This window comes from Silene latifolia, unplaced genomic scaffold (assembly GCF_048544455.1).
Source record: "Silene latifolia isolate original U9 population unplaced genomic scaffold, ASM4854445v1 scaffold_95, whole genome shotgun sequence".
NCBI classification, from domain to species: domain Eukaryota; kingdom Viridiplantae; phylum Streptophyta; class Magnoliopsida; order Caryophyllales; family Caryophyllaceae; genus Silene; species Silene latifolia.
In genome coordinates, this window is record NW_027413826.1 from 3,014,775 (window position 1) to 3,040,218 (window position 25,444).

At 34.2% G+C, this 25,444-nt stretch overlaps 2 long non-coding RNA genes across 2 annotated transcripts; both read left to right on the plus strand.

The window, feature by feature from the left end:
• Positions 1–9,927: 9,927 nt before the first annotated feature.
• On the plus strand, positions 9,928–10,378 carry LOC141640621 (uncharacterized). The gene is made up of 3 exons (XR_012543086.1): positions 9,928–10,045; positions 10,194–10,257; positions 10,349–10,378. It is a non-coding gene; the product is annotated as an uncharacterized LOC141640621 (long non-coding RNA).
• Positions 10,379–11,295: 917 nt separating this feature from the next.
• Positions 11,296–12,475, plus strand: LOC141640615 (uncharacterized). Its single transcript, XR_012543081.1, has 2 exons — positions 11,296–11,831; positions 12,233–12,475. It is a non-coding gene; the product is annotated as an uncharacterized LOC141640615 (long non-coding RNA).
• Positions 12,476–25,444: the final 12,969 nt, after the last annotated feature.

A 25,444-nucleotide genomic window follows, 5' to 3' on the forward strand; every position in this document is an offset into this window, starting at 1 on the left:
CCTTTTCCACCATCACCGGCAATACAATGAATACGCCACTGCATTCTCAAGCCCCCAAAAGAAGAACGACGATAAACAGGCAGCACCAAGGTGCAAGATTCAATTCAAAAATGCAATTAACATATTCTTTTGTTTCTCTGCAGTGTCAATACGACCATCTCACTAACCTTGTCTGCCTGACCAGAATTGCCCGCAGCACACAGGGACCGATGCCTGCCTACAGAGCGATTACGGCTTCCACGGGTTGAGACCTGTGCTAAATGTCGTGCAAGGAAATTTGCATATGAGTGCCCCACATTTTCCTGCGCTGACGACACTATCCAACTAGTGGACAATGCATATTCGCCTTCTTTGGTGCGACTGTTTACTTCTCTGGATGAAGATGCTGTTCATTTCCGCACATTTGCAAGAACGTACAATAATCTGTTTGCCTTCAGTTTTATTGGCAGAACATTCAACGCAACTACACACAAAGGTATTTACGTTTTTTTGCTTCATGGCCAAATGTATCGTAACGTACCTAATTTGCTTCCCAATAACGGCGTCCCGAAGTATTTACAAGTTTATTTTTATGATGGCCAACATGAAGCGCTTAATCGTACCCAGTGCTTTCCTGAAGTTAGAGCAGATATAGTGAATACCGTAATGCAAGTTACCCAAGACAACCCATATGCACAGTTTTTCCGTTCCCTAAAAGGTCTTCCTGTTACTGAGAAAACTCAGATATTGCTTAACAGAAACACTGTTTTGTACCAGCGAGTGCATAATGCACCTACCTTTAACGAGGTTGTTGTTATCTGGTCTGAGAGTTCATCTTCTAGCGAATCTAATACCCCGCACATAATTGTCACAAGCAATGATAACACAACTCATAGGATCATGCACTTGAAGGAAATGTAGATCTATATACATACTAACATACTCATATATGTAAAAATTAATTTGTCATAAAATTAAAGGTGGAACTTATGCATGCAAACTAATTAATAAAATGAGAAAGAAACATGTTCTTACAATGTGATTTCGATTCATATGGGCACAAAAGAGATCTCCTTCTCTTTTGTTCTTGAGCTCTCCAAATGGAAGAACAAGGATTCAAATGTAGAATCCCTCCCAAAAGCATATACCTAAGGAATACATCTTAATAACCAATATTATTTAGATTTAGTAATAATATTAGTTTTTGCTATAAAATTGATACAAAATAAATTGTATTTTTGCTCTTGAAAATTTCGGTCAAGAGATGGAGTAATTTTTGTGAGTTTATTTCTCTAGAATTATCATAAATTGTAGAGAGTTTTGATGAATTTTCTTACACTAGAAAATTGGATGGGAAGAATGAATTATTGTATTAAGAGAAAAGCTCTTCTCTCTTTTCTTGTGGAGTGGCCGAAAATTAGGCTTGGGTAGGATGCCCAATACCTTTTAATTTTCCTCTTCTCAAAAGCTTAGGTTTGCATGGCTAGAGATTAGACTTTAATAATTATGTTTTCTCTTATTAAAATAATCAACATAATTATTCCACTAATACTCCTTCTAATTTTCGGTTTATACAAGATAAAATGGAAGGTCCATTTTATTTTGTCATTTGTCAAGTGTGACATATGTGATATGTTACTTGACATGTGAATTTGTAATGTATTTTTAACATATTAAAAATCAACATACTCATAAAATATGTCATTTACAAAATCGACTAGTAATTCGTAATTACTTGTACCAAAAATGTTTCCAAATTATAAACTACAACATTCTGTATTTATAATAATTTATTCATTCCGTTTCAATTGTTTCTGTAAACAATAATTTCATCTAAGTAATAAAATAATTCGATTACTTAGACCGTGTCTCATTTAATCATATTTACAATAAGATACGTAAATTATACTCACAAAATTATCCGTCATTTTAAGCAATTTAATTAACTCGTATCGGTATACGATTAATTAAATAATCAATTAAGAGTATTTCCCTATAGGTATGACCTAAGGGGATCAACTGATCACCACCGTCGCACGACAGTAATGTCAAACTCTAGTCAGCCAATCATTACCGATATGTGTGGACCAGTTGACTGTAAAATATTACATCCCACATGTATTCTTAAAATGAGATTTAATAATGATATTTAAATCATGTGATCGCACTATCGTTGAGGACACATTTCCCAACAATCTCCCACTTGTCCTCGACAAGTGTGCGTCACCAATTCTCTTGTCCTATTACTATCTCCCACTCAATGCAAGGTGTCTTTCAGGTCGTACTTGCAAGTGATCATATCGAGAGTGGTTTCCTCGATCTGGAGAATAACTGATTGACCGGATTTATCTATCATAGATACCTTCCGAGCGTGGCCACGCATTTCCAGTTCATTACTCCTCGAGTGGCCCTGAGATATTGTTATAACCCTGACAAGGGGGTGGACAATTCCTATCGCACTTATTCCTTCGACTAGCCACAGCCATCATAACCCCAAATATGCCCATTTGACCCCATTTACGAAGGTCGTAGTAACACAAATCAAAGTTAATCTGAAATCGTGCCATCTTAGGCGAAGGTCTTTAGTCAAAAGAATCGACTCATTAGAATACTATAGCAGCTCTCGCCACGACCAGGCTATATAAATTTGCCAGAACTCTATAAGCGGTCATAAGGCCCGACAAAGTGTTCCTAACAGTCTGCCTATGTGATCAACTAATCATCTCACATGACTGTATGGCAATTGAACTTGCCATCAATCGCATCACACTCTAGTCACTTCGAGACGTCACCTCATACAAGTGACTATGGGCGAATACAATGCTAATCCGTGTTCACTTTAACGGGGTTCAATTGTCTCCACAACCCGTTTGGATGTAACAAAGTATAATAAAATAGTTTTAAAGTAAAACTCGAACGACAAATGCGATCATCACACACGAATAGTCAATGCCTGATTACTATTTCATGTTCTATAATCTAATTTGGTCTTGTACGTAGTTGTTCATTTCAATTCAATTGAAATGACATGACTCATCATGTTTAGCCTTTGAGAAGGCTTTGATTAGTAGGTTTTATCAATTTCTTGTACCTTACTCAACCTCACTACATAGTCGTTTTCCTTTGTAATGTATACATTTGCATTACAAAACTTTCTGAGTACGTGTCGAGATCCAATCAAGACATAGGCCCTCTAGCCTAAGAATAGCTCCCACTGTTTTCATAGTGTGCGGGACACATCCTTCTTGCACATCTCATGATTGCAAGTGTACTCAATTTCCGTTATAAATATCTCTTATTGTTCTTTATTGCCTAGAACGATTCTAGAAAATCTATTTCTTAAATAACATAACCACAATGGTATCTTAACCATCCTAATGTGTTTTGATTATGGTTTTTGTCGGAAACCATGCGCAACCTCAATTGTCAATTGTCACTTGTGTAACACCCTTACACAATATTGCATCATAAACACTTTGCATCATAGCTTTAATGCTTCTGCAAGCACTTAAGAGTAATCTTTATGGCTTACTTGGTAAAGATTACTTAAATTTGATTTTGAAAACAATTCATCATACTCAAAGTATATGAAGTGTTATACATCATTACTCATTTAATTGATCCGACAGCGGAAGCAAATGGAATCAATCAAATATGTTCAATTTAATTGAACTAGTCATGAATCTTATCAACTTAAGACTTCTTACTGACGCTAATATCATGTCGATTTATCTTCATAAATCCGGATATTCAAGATGTATTATAATACTCCAAAAGTCTTAAATCATTCTCAATGATCAATATGTCATCCACATATCGGACTAATTAAAATTTCTGTAACTCCCACTAAACTTCATGTATAAACACAACTTCTCGACTTATCGAGAAATGTTTTATCACATGATCAAAATGTTGATTCTAACTCATTGATGTCCTACTTAAGACCCTCTCTTAAGTTTCACATTATCTTAGGATTGCAAGAATCTACTAAAACTCATGACATGTATTGAATACATTCCTTCTATTGAAGAAGTGGGTTTTAGATTCACTTGCTGTATGCATATCCTCATAATAAAACACAATCCCTAAGAAGATCCAAATAGACTTAATCATTTCAATTAGTGCAAAACCCTTTGCAACCAATCTTGCTTTGAAATATCTCTTTATTAGTGCAAAACCCTTTGTCACTAATCAAGCCCTTTTGTTTCGGATTTTCATGGCTCTAAGCCTTGTATTGAGTTGTGACTTAAACACTCTTATGTAAGTCATATGTTCATTACTTTCTAGAAGTAATCAACTTGAATCAACCAATTTCTTTTGTAAGTTATAAGCTCTTTACTTTCTTAAAAGTAGCATGAATTCATCATTTTTAACAAGTGACGAATTTAACCTCCTAGGTTTTGAAGAAATAATGTCTTACACAAAACGTCTCATGTAGCCAAGAAAGACCAGTTTCTTGCGACATAACATTCTTTGTGGCTCTTGAATAATTTCTCCCACTCTGTCTTCTAGAAATAAACTTGTATTTTAGAAAGACACTGACTTCATGAGCCGCAAAACCCGTCGTGCTCGTGATAATTGCAAGGGAAAAATGAGCATTTGTTTCTTGTGAAAACTTACAAACATGGTACATTACCATTTCATATCTCATATGATTTAGTGGAAAATAATTTAGACAAAATGATAAATTTCCAAAAAAAAAAAAAGGATCAAGTAACCCAAAGTAACTTGATTGAAGTCCAAACCATATCGAATAGCGTTTGAATTCTTATCCAACCACACATTATTCCATAATGCGTGCTAAGAGAGATTAATTTGTGATACTATATCACAATTCATTTGGCTTATATCAAAGTCTTCACTTTGATAATCCCATCACGACTAAATCGTAATTCCTTGAACTCTTTGAAATTCTTCAAAGATTTCTCTATTTACCTTATTAAGTGAACATATTAGCGTCAACTTAAATCGTTGGTAAAAGAAAATGATCAACCTATTTTGGATCGATGATTTACAACCTCTATCTCCTTTTCAACCAAAAGGCACGAGACATCTTGCTTTGAATACAAGATACGCATATACCATTAACAATCTAATGGTTTCAAGAGTACTCGATAACTCTTTGCGTTCATCATTCCAAAATTTAAGGTTTAATCTTGGGTTACCAATTTGAGTCTTACATCATCTTCATGATATATCATTCTAGTTTGGTTTAGAATATAATCACCTTGATGATGGGCTAGCCATACATCAAATCATGGTGTAAAGGGTCACAAAGGTGAAAACCTCTTTTGTATCTTAACAAGTTTATATTCTTATTTAGAGTTTATGCACTTAATAGTCATAATTAAGTACAACTTTAAATCCAAAAACTAGATTGAGTACACAATTACTCTATCTCTCGACATTATTGTTGCTAGTCGTCATATTCTAATCATCCTATGTATCAAGTACAATGATGAAAACCTCCATTGGTTTCTAATATTGACGAAGTAGTACTAGCAAAATTTTATGTTTAATCAAATAAACAATTAAAGAAGAAGGTTCAATTAGATGTCCCACAACTAACTTGTTGATACTTCAATAATTTGGGGTAGTTTCCTTTCTCGTGTCCAACATTTAAGACAATGGAAACTTATCGGTCGGGATTGATAGGTTTAGTATCGTCATTCTCAACAACTTTACCTTTAACATTACCTTGTATCAATTCCATTATAATCTTTACTTCTTGAACCTCGTCCTCATCTTAACGGTTTAAGAGAATGCTCCCACTCATTTCAATGAGTCTTTGCTTTGAGAAGCAAAATTGAATTCATGAAGATTACTCTTCATTTGTTCGTTTTAGTCTTAAAACTTTCATTGAAGTGGTTGCGTTATTTTGGTCAATTACGAATTCTTGACAAACCTAATTACCAAAACAATTTATCACTTCAAGGTACTTAATTCATTTAAGTACATGGAAAAACAATCCATTGTAAGTAGATGTGTTAGTCTAGAATCAAAAACCTGTTTGATAATGAATAACTTTAATCTATACTCTTTACAAGAGTTGCTTATCAATGGTTCGTTTGAGGTTTTAGAAGCAAATTCAAATTTTTTCTTTAGTTACGATGTTTTAATGGAGATTTGTATCAAAATCGAAATGATATCGTATATGAATTGTGGCAAAGAAATAGAACAATATAAAAACGGAATAGTGGAAAACTTAACATTTATCGTTTTATAAATACTTGAAATAACAAGTATAGCATTTACATAGTGACCTCTACCCAACTATGATAAATGATTCCAAGACCCAAATTCATATTGACTTAGGCACGGTGGGGCCGATACATCCTTTATCAATATAACTCGGTGGATTAACGTTTAATCGATTCTACTTTTAGAACTATTGGTCGATAATATTACATTAACATTTATCTTTTAGCCCAAAACACATCCGACAAGGGCACGGTGGGGCCGATACATCCCTTATCAAAAACTTTTGTTGAGTTCAATCCAAATTTCGAATAAATGTGTCCATGATCCAAACCCACATTAACTTGGGCACGGTGTGGCCGATACATCCCTTATCAACATGAATTCGGTGGATAGACATTTATCACCCACTTCCCCTACGTAACAAGGTTTGTACCCCGGTGGGGCCGAGCGCACTCCCTCGCGAAATAGGTTTTCATGGTTTCTACTATTTGGTAAGGCTATGTCTCAATTAATTGTTTTAGCGAGAGGTCATGTCAATTTATTTTCTATCACGTTTTAAGTGAACTTAAGCGGTGAACTACGATAATTGTAATTGACACGGTCGATAAACTCGATTTAAAACGCATGTTTAGTTATGGCGATTTAGCGATGCATGCAACATATAAATAAAATGCAAAGCATAAAATAAATCCTAGTATGGCCTTCCTAGAATAGTAAATCTAATAAACTATTACAAATTCGGAAACCAACTCCTTTGGTCCCTTGAACTTCGGTCTTGGCATGCATTTCAAGGCAATACTTTCTTTAATGGATCGCCTTCTCGAGTGGCACCGTCTTCAAGGAACTCCGGAATAAATAAATTACATAATAAATTACATAATTTCCTATTATACATTTGTAACTAAAATAAAATAAATCTATTAAATTACAAAACGGTGATACGAGATCACAATAAAATTACAACCGAATCGATATTCCCATACATTTCGGGAAATACCAATTAAAATCTAAGGCCATACTAAGTAAAATTACATAATTCAAAAATTACATAAATTAAAATTATGACAATCATAAAGAAAATGCAGCATTATAATATGTATGAACATGCTGAATTTTATGCTAAATCACCTTTAATTAGCCAATATCGTATATTACTCGGTTTTTACGGATTTGCGTGATTTCAACATTTTACAATCACAAAAATACATAAACTCATATTTATGCATAAGTTAATTACCCTAACCTCTTAGGACTCAAAATTTAGTCTTCACTAATAATTTGACCATAATTAACCCATATTTTATAAAATCGTTCATAAATGGACCAAAAATTACAAAAATAAGCTATAAACTTCAAATAAATCACAAAATTTCAAATAAATTCAAAATTTGAAATTTAAACTCATGAACATTCTGTAAAAATAGCATGACACTCATAATGTTCAAAAACTTAGGTTAAAAATTTCGAAATTTTTCCGGAAAAACAATGTTGCGGTTTATCGGTTTTAACTAAAATAATCATAAAAACATGGGAAAAAATTATTTTCATTAACTTTCAATTTTAGATCTGAAAAAGATAATAAAATGCAACATTAGACATTTTTCCTAAGTCATAGATTATGTTTTATTAATTTTTCACTAATAATGTCACTATTTATGCTATTTTTCTTCAAAAATCCATAAATCATGCAAAAAAACTTCTTTATAGCCAATTATTTTACACACATCTTTTAAAATTGCATGTGACAACATATTAATTTTCTATGACCAGATTCGAAATTTAACTCATATTAACCTATTTTTCACCTAAATCCGAATTTAATAATGAAAAATCCATTTTTCGAGCATAACAAGTCCAAAAATTATGAAAATTTACAGGTTATCTCAAAATAATATGTGTGACAACATATCCAAAAATCAATGGAAAATTCGAAGTATAGCTAATTTTAGACCGAAAATGACATTTTAACTCATAAAATCATATTTAAATGCCATTAATGTATAATATGAACAATAAAAATCCGTAAAATTAACCAAAATATCCTAAAACATTTTAGGACCAGAAATATTAACATGCATGAATTAATTTCGTGATATATCATAATAACACAAATTTTACAAGTTTTATTTGTTATTCTTATAACACGGAAAAACTTTTAACCGATTTGCATGCAAACAACCGTGGCTCATGATACCGATTGAAGGAAATGTAGATCTATATACATACTAACATACTCATATATGTAAAAATTAATTTGTCATAAAATTAAAGGTGGAACTTATGCATGCAAACTTATTAATAAAATGAGAAAGAAACATGTTCTTACAATGTGATTTCGATTCATATGGGCACAAAAGAGATCTCCTTCTCTTTTGTTCATGAGCTCTCCAATTGGAAGAACAAGGATTCAAATGTAGAATCCCTCCCAAAAGCATATACCCAAGGAATACATCTTAATAACCAATATTATTTAGATTTAGTAATAATATTAGTTTTTGCTATAAAATTGATACAAAATAAATTGTATTTTTGCTCTTGAAAATTTCGGTCAAGAGATGGAGTAATTTTTGTGAGTTTATTTCTCTAGAATTATCATAAATTGTAGAGAGTTTTGATGAATTTTCTTACACTAGAAAATTGGATGGGAAGAATGAATTATTGTATTAAGAGAAAAGCTCTTCTCTCTTTTCTTGTGGAGTGGCCGAAAATTAGGCTTGGGTAGGATGCCCAATACCTTTTAATTTTGCTCTTCTCAAAAGCTTAGGTTTGCATGGCTAGAGATTAGACTTTAATAATTATGTTTTCTCTTATTAAAATAATCAACATAATTATTCCACTAATACTCCTTCTAATTTTCGGTTTATACAAGATAAAATGGAAGGTCCATTTTATTTTGTCATTTGTCAAGTGTGACATATGTGATATGTTACTTGACATGTGAATTTGTAATGTATTTTTAACATATTAAAAATCAACATACTCATAAAATATGTCATTTACAAAATCGACTAGTAATTCCACTAGTAGAAAAAATCCCTATTACGACGCGATTATCGTGGCGGTTCTAATAGAAACGACGTGAAAAGACCAATAAATTGGCGGGAACACAATTTTTATGTATGTGGGAGGTCTACTATGGCGGTTTAAGTAAGAACCGACGTGATAATTGAAACATTTTATGGCGGTTCCAAATAAAAAACGCCACCATAAGTCAATTGTGGCAGTTATATTAACAACCGACGTTAAAAATGACGCTAAAAGTTTATACTAAGTTACAATTTTTTGGACTAAAAAACCGCCATTATATATTTTTGTGGCGGTTTTTAATCACAACTGACTTTAATCTATCTATGCCCTTAAAAAAGTTTATAACACCTCCCACTGTTCCTTTGGAATATTAATCTTTCAACAGAAATTCTTATTATAGACGGGCACTATCCGTCTATACGTATATACGGATACCATTTTCCCTCACAAATGACCCATTTTGCCATAAAGTGGGAAGCACATGAGGGTGTCCCACCTTATCCCCCCCTACCCACTTTATTAAAGGTCTTTACCCGTCAGTTCGCCCCATCCGTCTATACCAAGACCTATTGATCTTTCAATTACACTCTTGATTTTGCCTCTTCAATACCGACCCTCCATTTATTCTACTTATTTCACCACCCTCAAACCCTCATCCCCTTCACTCACATAACAAATTTAGGTTTTAATTCTCATGATTTCCCTTCTCCGTCCCTCTTCATAATTGTGAAACGTAATTCTCCCTTTCTCCCTTCTTCTATCCTCATTTTCTATTATTTTCTCTATCGCTTTCGTCTTTCATCAACTTAGCCGTGCCGGTCAATTTTGTATTTCGGAGGTATGATCAACCTAGATCTGTTCAATTTAAAGTAGTTCTCTTCAGTTTTAGGTTTTTTTTTGAATGCTTCCTATTTTAAATGCCTGTTTTTGCTTATTTATCTATTTTTTTATATTTTGTCTGATGCGTCGCTTGCCTAACCCCGCAGACTCAACATTCCTCAGGTAAATCCCTCGGCTTAACCGCCTTGCTGGTGCGATATTTACTCCTAGGTATCTTCATTTGTTACTTTTTCGCTTTTGAAAGTTTAGTACGGTTGCTGGTAGGTTGTCCATAGCTTATGATGATTGGGATGTGTTCCAGGTTTGTAACCATAGATTGATTGACGAGCCGCCTTACGGTGCCCAGTGTCGATTTCATTGGCTTAATTACTACTGATTTATTTGGCAAAAGTATGATTGAGATTGTTTATAATCACTCAAAATGCAGCATTTGTTCTTGAGGTTGTGTTATAGACATAATTATAATAAAGGGTTTCGGAATTTGTTGATTAAACCTGCAATTTGTGTGAAGTATGATTGTTGTTTATTGTTATGTCGAAATATCGGGTTTTTGTACTTGTCTAATTGGCCAATTTGGGGGGAAATTAAGATAATCTGAGGTTGAAGTGGTTGCCAACAGAATTCACGGATGTAGGACTTAGGAGTGAGGAGCAGATTTCGAGTTCGTTGGCGAATGATGAGTTTTGTGAGAGTATTAGTTTAAGTCCTGGTTTTGTCGATTTGTCGCTACTTTGTTTTAGGGATGACTGGAAAGCTGCATCTAGTATATAGATTTGTCTTTAGTGCCCTGCGGTTTTAGAACGTAGTGCCCTGCAATTTTGATCTGGTTTGTTATTTCCAATTGCGTCTTTTCTGTTTCGTCTCGGTTCGTTATTTCCAGGGCATAGCTACTATAGTGTTCTGCGGTTTTTACAACGTTCTGTCTATATTTCCTCTTCTATATCATGTTTTTTCTATACATATACTATACCATTTCTTATTTATTGTATTTTCTAACTTAGTTTCTTATTTGACCTTTAAACTATCGGCTTATTACTTTCAGGTTGAAGAGTATAGAATTTTACTAAGCATATTTAGTAGAGATTAGTTTGTAGATTTATTGTATTCACTTCCTTTTATTCAATGAGCAAATTTAGTTTCTAGTTTGATTGCTTTCAGGTTGAAGAGTATAGAGGTTGAAGAGTATTGTTCTTTCAGGTTAAAGAGTATAAAGTTTTTGGTATTGTTCTGCCTTAGTGGATGCCTGTTTAAAATCCTTGAGAAAGCCAAGAATAAGTTATTGGATGTGCGAGAATCAGATATAATAATAGCTTAGTAGTCCATCTGTATATTTCCTATTCAGTGGGACTAAAGACTCACTATTCTTTTCTTGATTGAATGAAACAAATGGGTCATCAAACTAAATGCGCCTATTTTTTTAATTGTGAAGTAGAAATCAGTCAATTTGATTCTCAATACCCCTTTTTGTAGGGGTCATCCAGAAACATGGTCTTTTTATGTGTGGTTAATTAATACGGGGGCTATGGGGGTAGGTTGTCCCCCAATCCACTTCAACCCTCACACCATTTGCGAGAGCCCTTGAGTCATAGATGTAATGTTGTTGTTGTTGTTGATTGTTAAGGATGCATATCTTTCTAGTCATATGAAGCTTTGATAATCTATATTTTGTTTCATTTTAGAGTGTCATGGGCTGACCAGATTGCCATAGCTGGAGCTGAAGCAGTTTCAATATGTGGAGGTCCAGTGATTCTGATTCCTATTTGGCTAGGAAGACTTGATTCAATGTAAGTCTTTGCCTTACCTGTTTTATTGCATACACTGTATGCTTTATCTAATAGTGATTGTGGATGAGACTCTTGTTCTGAATGACAATTCATGTTGAGTTTGAGCATTTAGCTGGTATTTGGGTCTAATCCTACACAAAAATGGGCCTAATATTTTTTATTCCTTATACTAAAATGATTGTTTCCATTTCCAATGGAGCCAAAAAGTCATTACTCTTTAGTTCGTTTATGATGGAATAATAATAAAAAAACTCATTAAAGTGATTTTATGTTGGGACTAAGGCTTTAACGTCGTCGTCGACTCATTTTGAGAATGTATTTCTTATTTCCGTTCTTGGTATGGTTTATTTATCTAGTTGTAGATTTATATTCTTACTAATTGTTCTATTTGTTACCTATAGCTTATGGCGGAATCAACCATGTCAAATGGCGATATTTAAGAGATCAAAGAAGAGTGGGCTACCAAATGTTTAGAGAACTTGTAGATTAGTTTATCAACTAAGGCTTGTATTTCGATGTTAGAAATACTTAGATGTATCTTTGGTACTAGTGATATAAGTTTGCTGGACTTGTACTGTGATTATGTATAATTTTGAACATATTGACATTATTGTTCTTTTGATATGCAAGTACGTTGGCTGGAATTCTTTTGTATGTATTTTTTGTTTATTTCGCTACTTGACTTCTCAAATCTATAGGACATTGCTATCAAAATTTTGGTAGCAAATAATTTTTTTTTTTTTAAAAAAAAATCTATCTATGGTGGCGGTTCTTAATATGTAACGCCATTATTAGTTCGCTTTTAGTGGCGGTTTTTTACTAACAACCGACGTCATAGCTACCTTTAGTGGCGGTTCTTTAACAACCACCGACGTTATAAAAAACCTGTCGTGGCGGGTTGTGGTACAAAGTTATTATTGAAATATCTATGGTGGCGGTTTTCAGAAAATAACCGTCGCAACAGATGAATTACAATGGCGGTTCTTGTCTAACAACCGTCGTATTATATAAGTTTATAATGGCGGTTTTGTATAACAACCGCCACTATAGGAGAGCTATAACGGCGGTTCAACAATCGCGTACAACCGCCGTAAACTTTATACGACGCCGTGATAAACGACGCACCCTAAATCTCTAAAAACCGCCACAAAAGGTCATTTATAACCGCCATCGTAGGGGGTTTTTCTACTAGTGTTCGTAATTACTTGTACCAAAAATGTTTCCAAATTATAAACTACAACATTCTGTATTTATAATAATTTATTCATTCCGTTTCAATTGTTTCTGTAAACAATAATTTCATCTAAGTAATAAAATAATTCGATTACTTAGACCGTGTCTCATTTAATCATATTTACAATAAGATACGTAAATTATACTCACAAAATTATCCGTCAATTTTAAGCAATTTAATTAACTCGTATCGGTATACGATTAATTAAATAATCAATTAAGAGTATTTCCCTATAGGTATGACCTAAGGGGATCAACTGATCACCACCGTCGCACGACAGTAATGTCAAACTCTAGTCAGCCAATCATTACCGATATGTGTGGACCAGTTGACTGTAAAATATTACATCCCACATGTATTCTTAAAATGAGATTTAATAATGATATTTAAATCATGTGATCGCACTATTGTTGAGGACACATTTCCCAACAGCACTATTATGGGTGCTAGGATCCTTTGCAGTACCCATTGCTATTTCCTACTGGTGAATGCGGGTGGGTACAAAGCCTGAAAAAAGTTAAACCACTTTTGGGTTCTGAACAGGCCGAAGCATCGCATGGCAGCCGCCTGCAGCCTGCACACACTGTTGCCAGACTGTTAGAAGAGTAGCACCGCCGTATGTACTTCCGTGAACAGAGTACCGGTTTTCTTTTAACAAATTGACGCTTGTTATGTAAGCATGTCTAAATGCTCTTATGTAACTGAATACCTCATGTACTTGCAGGTTCAGAAGAGGGGGCTGCTTCAAAAGTAAAAGTAATATCATGTCGCCGCAAACGAACACCCTGTCAACTACTACGGATAGGTCGTACGTAGACAAGCATGGACAACTAGGTCCACTGAAATTTGTGTAGTTTTGTAACTCGCATATAATATGCCCAAAATGGCTTGTAATAGTTATCTAAGTCAATCCTCTGAATAGTAGTACCCAACTACAATGTACGATATGATGTTATCAAGTATTTCATAACATTTTGTGTAATACTATCTATCATATATGTCCAAACGTTTTACTAACTTTGAAATATTTTCTAAAGGTATCTGAATTTTAAAAAATCCCAGGAAGAAAATTAAAAGTACACGCCCAATTTAGCAAAGAAAAGCACACAAAATCTCGATTTACAGCCACTGCTAACAAAGCACAAGGTAGGAATCTAACTAAAAGCGTATGAGTTCCGTACTTGTAGCGACACACAAAGTGCTGAATAGCTGATAAGTTTAGTGAACCAAGGAACATCACAACGGCTTCAATGCACACCACAAAACTAAATAAACACTGTTATATTTAAAGCTAAAATAAACAGGCATAAGCGTCACAACATAAAGGCACTACATATAAACCCAAACGTGAATCACCAGGTCCATAAACCGTCTCTTCCTTGCCGGGTATTAAGGTTGTTCTCTGAATTGCGGTCCCGCGCCAGGTAGAGCGCGGGGCAACAACTAGTTCTCGAAAAGAGTAAGCGATTTCCACATAAAATGTTTCACTATTTATATAGTATTTTGGTAAACGAAATTCCACGTTGCATTTCAGATATTTTTTCCAAAAAATAAAGCTTATAAAGCTGAAATGGTGCCTTTATAAACACATTAAGAAAAATTAGAGAAATCTTAAAAACTCAAAAAAGGAAAAACGCAAATAAAATGCACAAAATAATTGGGAACTGAATTTATAAATAAACAGTAACGATCGTAAAATCGTTTTTTGGTATAACGTAAGAAAGTTAAAGAAAATATTAACCTAGCACAAAATAGACATCTACTATGAACTGTTATAATTCTCAAGACAAAATATATTTTCATAGGGAAAATGAGATAATGCTACCTAGTGGTAACGAAATTTGGCGCAGCCAAGGTTAAAATTGTAAATTCCTTAGCTATTTTAATTTCTCTCCGCATAAATTTGATTTTCAAATAAATTATTAGAAAGGGGTGTTCTAAGAATTTTACATTGTTAGATAAGTCATGAACTTTGGATGTTTTTTCCAACAAGGACCTTAACGTTTATATCTTACAGTTAAGGGACTCGCTTTTGACTTCGTTAAGTATTTACTAATTTTCGTTAATAGAATGGTGTGCTACTGTGCTAGCCAAAACGTGACATATGCAAGTCAATTCCAACATTCACCAAGTCACCGCATATAATGAATTTCTATTGTATTATTGACCGTCCGTGTTTACACTGAAAAGAAATTCATTAATATAGAGAGCAGCTATTGACCGTAAGTGTACTGTATTTTCTAAAGTTGAGAATTCCTATTGTATTATTATTTGATTCCATATCAAGGATTTCATTGTTAACTCGTCACAAAACTTATATTATAAATTCATGCATGAGGTGTACTTGATACAAAAAAATTGTTAAACGAGTCTCCTAAGTAACTAACTTTCTACTTAAATGGGTCATTATTTGTATTTATTAGATCTGTTTTACAGTACTGTTGTGCAAGGTGGTCTTACAGAAGATTAACTGAAATACATCAATTATAGCCATTTTCAAATTTGTTACTAACAACAAGTCACTCACGATTCCACTCGATCAAGTAAAAGTGAATATCGTAGTACATCTGTTTGTAGGTAGATATTCAACGGATGGTGGGACGAAAGATTTAGAGTATTAGGCTTCTCTATTTGTTCAAACGGTTATAATTTTGAAAATTTATCATGTCATGACTCATGAGTAATGCAACATGAATATGCGTAAATTTTGCACGGTTACATGGAAGTTTTATCACCTATTATTCTATTAGAAGTCATAGACATCATCATAATCATAAAATAATATCGCATTGATTATAAAGAACCTTATTATTATACTAAAAGTACACTAAGCTAAAACATGAACATTTTAAGGTACTATAACAAGTCGAAAACGGATTGCTATTTACTAAGCTTCTTTGTTTAGGAGAAGTGATGTTAAGCATGTTTCTAAATTCTTTGTAATATTCCAAGCATTAGGTAAGAAAATATTCTTTTTGATTATTTTCTAGAAATTGTTTAATTCATATTTAGCACAAAACTAACGGAAGGTGCAACAATTCATGATCTTAGGTCCTTAACTGTAAAGTCCTGAAGTTGAGGTCCTTAACTGTAAAAAGAATGAAAGTTGAGTCCCTCATCTTACCCTTTTTTTGGGAAATGTAAGCTTCCATTGATGCACAAAACAAGCTATTACAAGCTATAATACATTTTTGGTACGTAAGATAAAATACAAGCAAATAGAGAAAACTAGCCTATTGCTTGGATCCAATCTTGATCAGCTTGGATTAAAGAGACAAGAGGGAGAGATTTAATCTTTATCCTCACTTGTTTCTTAATATCATGCACTATATTTTCAGGTCTCAGAATCATGTTATATATTCTAGACCTATTCCTTTGCATCCATATGCTATAATGAGCACTCATGAATGCACACAATGCAACATCTTTTCTGATAGTAGTCCACTGCTGCTGCTGCACCCATTCCTGAACGTTGACAGTAGGGATCCACAGCTGAAGGAACTGAGCGACACCTGCAACAATTTGCTTGCTGTATTGACATTCCTGAAAAAGGTGATTATGAGTGTCAGTATGTAATCCACACAGCATACACAAATCATCTGAACTAATGCCAAGCTCAAACAATCTTTGCTTAACCATTAGAGCATTCCTGGCCACCATCCAGGCACTGAGCCTATGTTTAGGAATACAGAACTGATTCTATACATAATTGTGCCATGAAACTGTTGGAAATTTCTTCCTCAGCAATTATATCCATCCTTAACCTTGTAACCCTTACCAATCCAAGGCTCATCTTTGAACCCAACCTGAAATTTGTCCCTAACAGTGTAAATTTTTTTACAGTACCAGCTAACAGTGGTAGGAGGTGTGTAAACAGACCAGGGAGAAATTTGTAAGTAGACCTGACTCGCCCACTTAACCCATAAAGTATCAGGTTTAGTATAGATCCACCATACCGGCTTTCCTATGGCCGCAGCATTCCAGGCATTACTATCTCTTATGCCCTGCCCCCCTTTACTCTTAGGACATCACACCTTCTCCCAATAAACAGGTGGGACTCTCAAGCACTCAGGACTGCCATCCCATAAAAAATTCCTGCAAATATTATCCACAGCTTTATGTACTCCTTTGGGAATTAAGAAGATGTTGGCCCAATAAGTATACAAAGAGGTGAGCACTGATTGGACTAGGACCAATCTTCCAGCATAAGACAAGTTCCTATTACCAAACCCTCTGGTCCTCTCCACAACTTTATCAATAAGGGCTTGGGAATCCTTCTTATTCATTCGGCCAGCAGTAATGGGCACCCCAAGGTATCTGAAGGGGAGTGTACCCTCAGTAAAGCCAGAGATGAGCAGAATATCCTCTTTTACATTGTTTTTCACCCCATTAAAATAAATGTTTGACTTGGTATTATTCATCTGCAACCCAGTAGCTTTTGAAAAGGTGGCAAATGATCTGAGTACAATCATAATGGAGGAGGTGTCTCCTTTGCTAAACAGCAACAAATCGTTAGCAAACATGAGGTGGGACAAATGCAACATGCCACACATAGGATGATACTTGAATGGCATTGTGGAGGTAGTATAATGAAGGACCCTGGATAAGTACTCCATAGCAATGGTGAACAAGAGGGGTGACAGTGGGTCACCTTGTCTTAAACCTTTGGCTCTATTAAAAAAACCAAATGTTTCCCCATTAAGAACCTGTTAGGATTCATTAATCTCATTAGTATACATATTCATATATGAATTAATTTATTTGGTCATAAAATAAATACAAGATCTTATGCATGCAAACATAAAACAAAGTAGAGAAGAAATCGTCACTTCTTACATATGTGTTTCGGATTTTGGGCACCAATAAGATCTCCTTCTTGTTAGTTCTTGAGCTTTCCAACAATGGATGAACAAAGGTTCAAATTAGAACCTCTCCCTAAAGCTTATACCCAAGGAATACCCTTAATATTTTAAACAATATTGGACTAGTATCAATTAAAACAAGCTTAAATTTAGACACAAAAATATAATTTTGTTCTCTTGTATTTCGGCCAAGAGAGGAGCAATTTATGAGGTTTTTATTTCTCTAAGTTTTTCCACAAATTGTAGAGAGAATAATTTTCTAACACTAGAAAATATATTGTGAAAGATGATGAATAATAAGAGAAAAGCCCTTGGCTTTTCTATGCATGAAACCGGTTGGGGGGGAGGGGAGAGAGTCAATGCATGAGCTTATTTTTCTACCCAAGGCAAAACTAGGTATGCAAGGCTATAAGTTTGGGTAATCATTGTGTTTTATCATTTAAAATAATTAACACAATTTTAAACCCTAACCCTCCCCATTTTCGGTACACTTAACATAAAATGGAAAGTCCATTTTATTTTGTCATTTGTCAATTGTGACATATGTGACATGTTACTTGACATGTGAAATTGTAATGTATTTTTAACATATTAAAAATCAACATACTCATAAAATATTGCATATACAAAATTAACTAGTAATTCTTAATTACATGTACCAAAATGGTTTATCAAATTATAAATTACAACGTCTTGTATTTATAATAAATTATTCATTCAATTTCAATTGTTTCGTAAACAATAAATTTATCTAAGTAATGAAACAATCTGATTACTTGGACCGTATCTAATTTAATCGAATTACAATGAGACACGTTAACTTTACTCACAAAATCATCCGTCAATTTTAAGCAATTTAATTAACTCGTATTGGCATACGATTAATTAAATAATCAATTAAGAGTATTTCCCTATAGATATGACCTAATGGGATCAACTGATCACCACCGTCGCACGACAGTAATGTCAAACTCTAGTCAGCCAATCATTACCGATATGTGTGGACCAGTTGACTGTAAAATATTACTTCCCACATGTATTCTTAAATATGAGATTAAAACATGTGATCATTATGATCGACAGTTGTGATCGCATTATTGTCGGAGGACACTTATTCCAACAGAACCAAGGAATAAGAAGGGGACTGAACATAGACCATTACCCAATGGATGAACTGATCAGGGAAATGTAATGCTTTCATCATATGCTCAATAAAATTCTAGTTCACTGAGTCATACGCTTTTTTCAAGTCAATTTTCATGAGGCATCATGGTGACACAGAAGCCCTATTATACAACCTAATGATATCTTGACAAACCAAGATGTTTTCAATTATGCTCCTTCTATGAATACACCCTCCTTGGTTCTCACTGATGATGTGTGGAAGGACAACAGCTAATCTTGTATAAAGAAGCTTAGAAATGACCTTATACAGAATATTGCAACAAACAATGGGCCTGAAGTGGGTGACATTCATAAGCATTTCAATCTTAGGGATAAGGGTTATCAGAGTGTGGTTAACCTGCCTGAGAAGTTTGCCAGTTCGAAAAAAAATCATGAATTGCAGCACAAATCTCAGGTTCAATAATATGCCAAGAATCCTTAAAGAATCCACTTGAATACCCATCAGGGCCAGGGGCCTTGTGACTGGGAATAGAGAAGAAAGCAGTTCTGATTTCAGCATCAGTGATAGGTGTCAGCAAGAAAAGACAGTGCTCTGGAGTGCATATCCTCCCTTGATGTACCACAGGGAAATTAACGGGAGTGACCTCATCAGCTGTACCCAGTAATATTTTATAGTAATCCAGGAAGGCAGCCTGAATAGTAGTAGGCTTGGTACATAAGCTGCCATTGATGTCCTGAATTCTTAGGACCTTGTTCTTATAATGCCTTCCTTTGATAACACTTTGGAAATATCTAGTGTTGTTATCCCCCTCACTGATCCAGGTGGCTTTAGATTTCTGAAGGAGATAACTGTTGCAGGCAGATAGAAGCTCCTTATAATTTTTAATGGCTTCAGTCTCTTTCATAATCAGATCAGGATTCAGTGGATCCTGTCTTAGGAGCTCCTGAATATACTCAACATTCTTCCAAGCTCTTACAGAGTTATTCTCAATATCACCATATTGATTCTTATTGAGAGTTTTCAGAGGATATTTAAGAGCTTTGAGTTTCTTTACCAAACAAAACATTTTTGTCCCAGTGTACTCATGATTCCAAATTTTGTACACAAGGGAGGAAAAATTCAAAGCTACTCCACATATTGAAATACTTAAAACTCTTTTTGCCAACCTGACCCATAGACATATCCTGAATGGTGCATGGGGTATGGTCAAAGTTACCTTCAGCATGAAAAAGAGCATAAGTATCCTTATGAGTGTCAAGCCATTCCTTATTCACTAAGGCTCTATCTAATCTACTATACACTCTAGACTCAGGATCTTGTTTATTATTCCAGGTATAATAAGATCCACTATCAGGCATATCCATAACCCCACAAGTGTCAATAAATTGCTAAAAATCCTGCATTTCATCCCTGGTAGACTGTCCACCCAATCTCTCAGAAGGTGTTAAGATAGTGTTAAAATCCCCAACTATAATCCATGGACAATGTATATACTGGGCCTTATCCCCAAGCTTCTGCCAAAGAGGGTGTCTCTCTTGAACCCCATTAAAAGCATAGACAAAAGAATAGTAGAACTGAGTACCAGAGGATCTATCAATGACATGAAGGTGAATAAATTGTGCATTTTACTCCAGAATTTGTATTTGAAATAAAGCAGGATTCCTTAAAATCTAAATACGCCCACCCTTGTGATAAGCAGTGTTAGTTGTGACACACCAATTCTCACAAATAGTATTCCTCACAGCATTTAGAGACGAAGGTTTTACTTTCGTCTCAAGAAGGCCGAATAGTCCTATCTTCTGAGTATGAAGAAACCATTTTATGTGTTTTTGCTTTGATAGACTATTAAGCCCCCTGATGTTCCAGAATCCAAATTTATACATTACCCCCAGGGGGTAATGCATTACCTTTCGTACCAACACCAACACGAGGAGTGGTATCATTTAAAGCTTCTAAGAAGGAGTAATTTCCAAACTGATCAGAGCTCTTACCAGCATCAATCAAGTCCTGGTGACTTAATTTGATAATCTTCCTAGCAGGGGTATGAATCATCTATGACGTAGTTGTGTTTGTCCTCACCTGAGCCACAGGAGTAACACTTGCACGCTGAGCTGGATTAACTGGCCTAGGCCGGTGAGTCACAGGAGTTATGACTGTCTTAGAAGGAACCTGCACAGGCTGCAATGTAGGAGCATTCTTCCGAGGACCCACAACAGGTTGCTTTGGCTTATGGACCCATTGTTTCTGGACCACCTTTGGCACAGGCTTCCCCTTCTTGCAGTTCCTACCATCATGCCCCACACCCTTACAGACCGTGCAGAGAATTGGTTTCCATTCACTCTCAACCTTCAATTTAACCACCAGTCCATCTTCATCAAGGAATTTGACTTGATTGGGAATAGGTTTGCCAAAGGGAACTTCCAGCAAAACCCTAGCAAATCCCAATCGAGTTCTATCCTCCGTTGTAGCATCCACTCTAACAAAAGTACCCAGTAATCCAGCAATCTTAGTCAAGCATTTCCCCCAGAATTTCAAAGGGAGATTCAGTATCCTAACCCAGACAGGAACCACCTTGACATTTGTCTTAGTGAGCTCAACCTTATCAGTCCATTCACGCACAATTAAGGGCTTATTATAGAAAAGATAGTGACCTTGTTGGAGGATAGCAGCTCGGCCTGCAGGAGTCTTCAGTTTAACCATGAAGACCCCATTAGGAGCAAAGGCAACCCTGTCAATCTCATGCTTGGCCCAGATTCTGCGAATGAAACCCTCAACAATTTCCAAAGGTGGATTCGCTCCCAAGATAAAACCATAGACCTAATTATCCCAGAACGCGAGCTCCTCCTTAACATCCGCCTCCGTGAATTGAAGGAGACCACCTGGTTCTTCCTCAATTACTTCTAACATTTTCGGTACAACATCCGCGTGAAAATTCTCAGTCTCATCCTCATCCTCCACTAACACATCAAGGTCATAAGGAGAAATTCCAACAATTTCATTGATGTTCTTTGTTTTAGATGATGATGCTATTTGAGAATTCCCAAGATGAACTGCAGATTTACAAACAATCGAATGATCTAAACAGGAAAATTTATTGGTATTTTGATTTTTTTCTGTTTATTTGGAGATGAAGACGATGAAGAAGGCTTACTAGCACCCATTTTCCTAATTTTTTTGATTTTTCTCTCTTTCTCTTTCTATCTCTTCATTTTTGTTCATCTTACCCTTTACTCATAGATTTTATCTGATTATCTCAATATGAGTTTATTACATATTTCCACGAATTACTCCCAAAAACTATGAACTTGAAAAGCAAATTTAAGACTTTAAAAAACATCAGCAATATTAAAAACCATTGTTGATTTGTTGAATAACCTAATATGGGAAGAAGACTATTGCATTAGAAAAATGAACATATTGAAATATATACGACTTAATTAATAAGGCCCCAAGTACTACGTATGATTTAGATACGAACATAATTAATTTTCTAGAATATTAGAAGTAAAGTTTTTATAACATTAAAAATGATCATAATATTGGTAACAACTATATTATCAACGATTTTGTCAAGCACATCTAATTCATAAAGGGGAAATTAATAATTACTGGCTTATATAAACCACTTTTCTAAATTCACTACCTTATAAATATTTTTTTCAGAAATTACTACTTTATAAAGCAAATGTGCATACAATTTACTAACAAATTCAGTTTCCGAAGACGTAAAAAAAATATTTCGACTTAATTTGATTTCTCCATCTAAAACATACATTTCATGACTAAAATACTCCTCTTCTAAAGTCCTCTTTTATTACCCGGATTACCTCTTTTCTTTTTCTTTTTTCTTTTATCACCATCATCTTTCATTACTGCTTCCTTTTCTGATCTTAATATTACTTATAATCAGCTACCATAAGGCCATATTTGGGGGTCAATTCTTATCCTCATTCCTTAGTTTATGTTTAGGAAAAATGAATCTGCAGTTTAGTGGTATTTATAATTGAAGTAGGGTACGTATTTTGGGCGTTATTCATTTTAGCAAAAAATAATTGTGTATTGTAGAAGAAAATAGCGAAAACCTCATTGCATATTTTCAAATCATCAGTCTCATGATCATTTTCTTCATAGGTACTTACCTCTAAATCATAACACCCTAAAGTTGTGTCTCACTGATGTTTTCAGCTACAAAGCTGAAGCTCTTATGAACCTGATGATATTGGTTGTAACTTGTATTGACCAAACAATTATTCTATAACATTTCCGTTTAATTTAAATGCAATTTTGGGTTTGTAATTATAAAACTAAACCCAAAAAATAGCGATACAGAGAGAGGAGAGAGAAGTAAATGAAAATTTCTAGAGTATTTACTGGATTTGTATTTGTGTTGGTATTTAAACAAGGTATGTTATGGTCATTAACTCATTATACATAAAAATCAAACCGAAATTGACTTAGGTAGCAAGTTATATGCACATATGTTTGGTAAGGCAGTAATTTTTGATAAAAAAAATTAGAAGGTAGTAAATTTTGAAAAGTTGTTTACATAAGGCTGTAATTATTAATTAACCCATTCATAAATAACATATTTTTAACTAAGTAAGGAATTAGACACAAGTTTATAAATAAAATGGACAAGATCGTGCTCGTAATGAAATTGCCCAAATTTGAATTGTTTTACTCAAAACAACAATTATATCTATAATGGTCGATAATAATACATTATAGTCAAACTCTAATCTAAAATTTTACTTGAGTTTCATGAGATTAAAAATGAAATTCCTCGATTCTACGTTTAATAATTTAATCTAACCTCTTGCAAATGTATGAAATGTTTAAATTTTTTTGTTGCTTGAATGTACTCTAGCAAATCATGGTGGTTTTTTTTTTTTTGAGGTGATTCCGCACTATTAAGTTTATAAATGGAAGAATTTAGGTAGATTAGTTGATAGAAGTACATAATTACTTTAGGCTCGTAGTAAAGACTACAATATCTATCAAAATAAAATATTCATCAGATTACTTTTCTATCCTTATGTATTAAGTACAAAATCTAAAATCATGTTTGTTTCTACTTTAATGTTCCCATTTTTTTTAATTAAGGTGGTGCCGAGTATCGATACCACAGGGTGGAGCCCTATAGCTATCAATTTTATAGTACGCAAGATTCTCCAATATACTTTTATTTGAAAAAAGACGGAAAAGAAAAGATCATAATAAATAGTAAAATAATTCTAAATGAATAATTGAACGTATTTATTGCAAACTATATATTAGTAAGAAAAAAACCCGAAAAACAAAGAGTAGAAATCTAAGACCGAAATCGAAAAACACAAATCAAAAAAATGCATACCTTACGTTTAAGCTCAAGAGGAAGGAATTCCAAGACATAGATGCTTAGTGATACCGAAATTGAAAGCAACTATTTATTCACAAGGTTTCGATTTTTTTTCACACATTACAAGCAAAAAGTACTTTAAATTAGGAATGGGAAAACTCTGTACTTATAAGTATTACAAAAAGTATTCTACATTATCTTTCGTGCACCGAAGTCGCAAACGCCAAAACATATCGAAAACATCAAAGCGGCAACACAGGGCAACAGGAGCGGATACGCCTAAACACATGCGAAGACGGGAGTATAACAACGCGTCAGTCATGCATGTAAATATTGAAAAACGCGTTAAAAAGGAGTGTTATCTATCCTCGGAGCCTAACACAACAAACAGAAAAACAATATCCGAAAAAAATAATGATAAAAATTGGAAATAAAAAAATAAAAGAATACAATTTATAATAAAATGAGCATCTAATAGGGTAGGGTAAACTTGTGTGAAGATGAAGGATGTTTATATAGAAGTTGTTATACGGAGTACATAAAAAATGAGTATGTTTAATTTTGATAGATTTATAAGATAACCCAATAAATAACACATGGTGTATAGCAAATAACATGGCAAATGAAAGCTGACAAGGATAAGAAGGATCATTTATGAGTAAGCATAAATGTTGCTGAAATCGAGTAATTTACACTCAGGTAAAAATCAATACACAGCAAAGCCGTCCAAAAACAATTGACAAAGTATAGATTGATCTCATTAAAGAAATAAAAATCATAAATTGTAGTATAAGACGATCTCACACCCTGAGACGGTACAATTTTGTAAAGAAGTGGCTCATTATCTCACACCCTGAGACGGTACAATTTTGTAAAGAAGTTGCTCATTTAATATCTTTTGACATAATGAGATCGTCCTACAGTATGAGACGATCTTACACAATAACTACCGAAAAAAAAAAATTTCAACCCCCCAAAAAAAAAACATTTTTCAACAAATCAAATAATAAGGCCAGTGTAATCTAACTAATATTTCAAGCCACATATATGAAA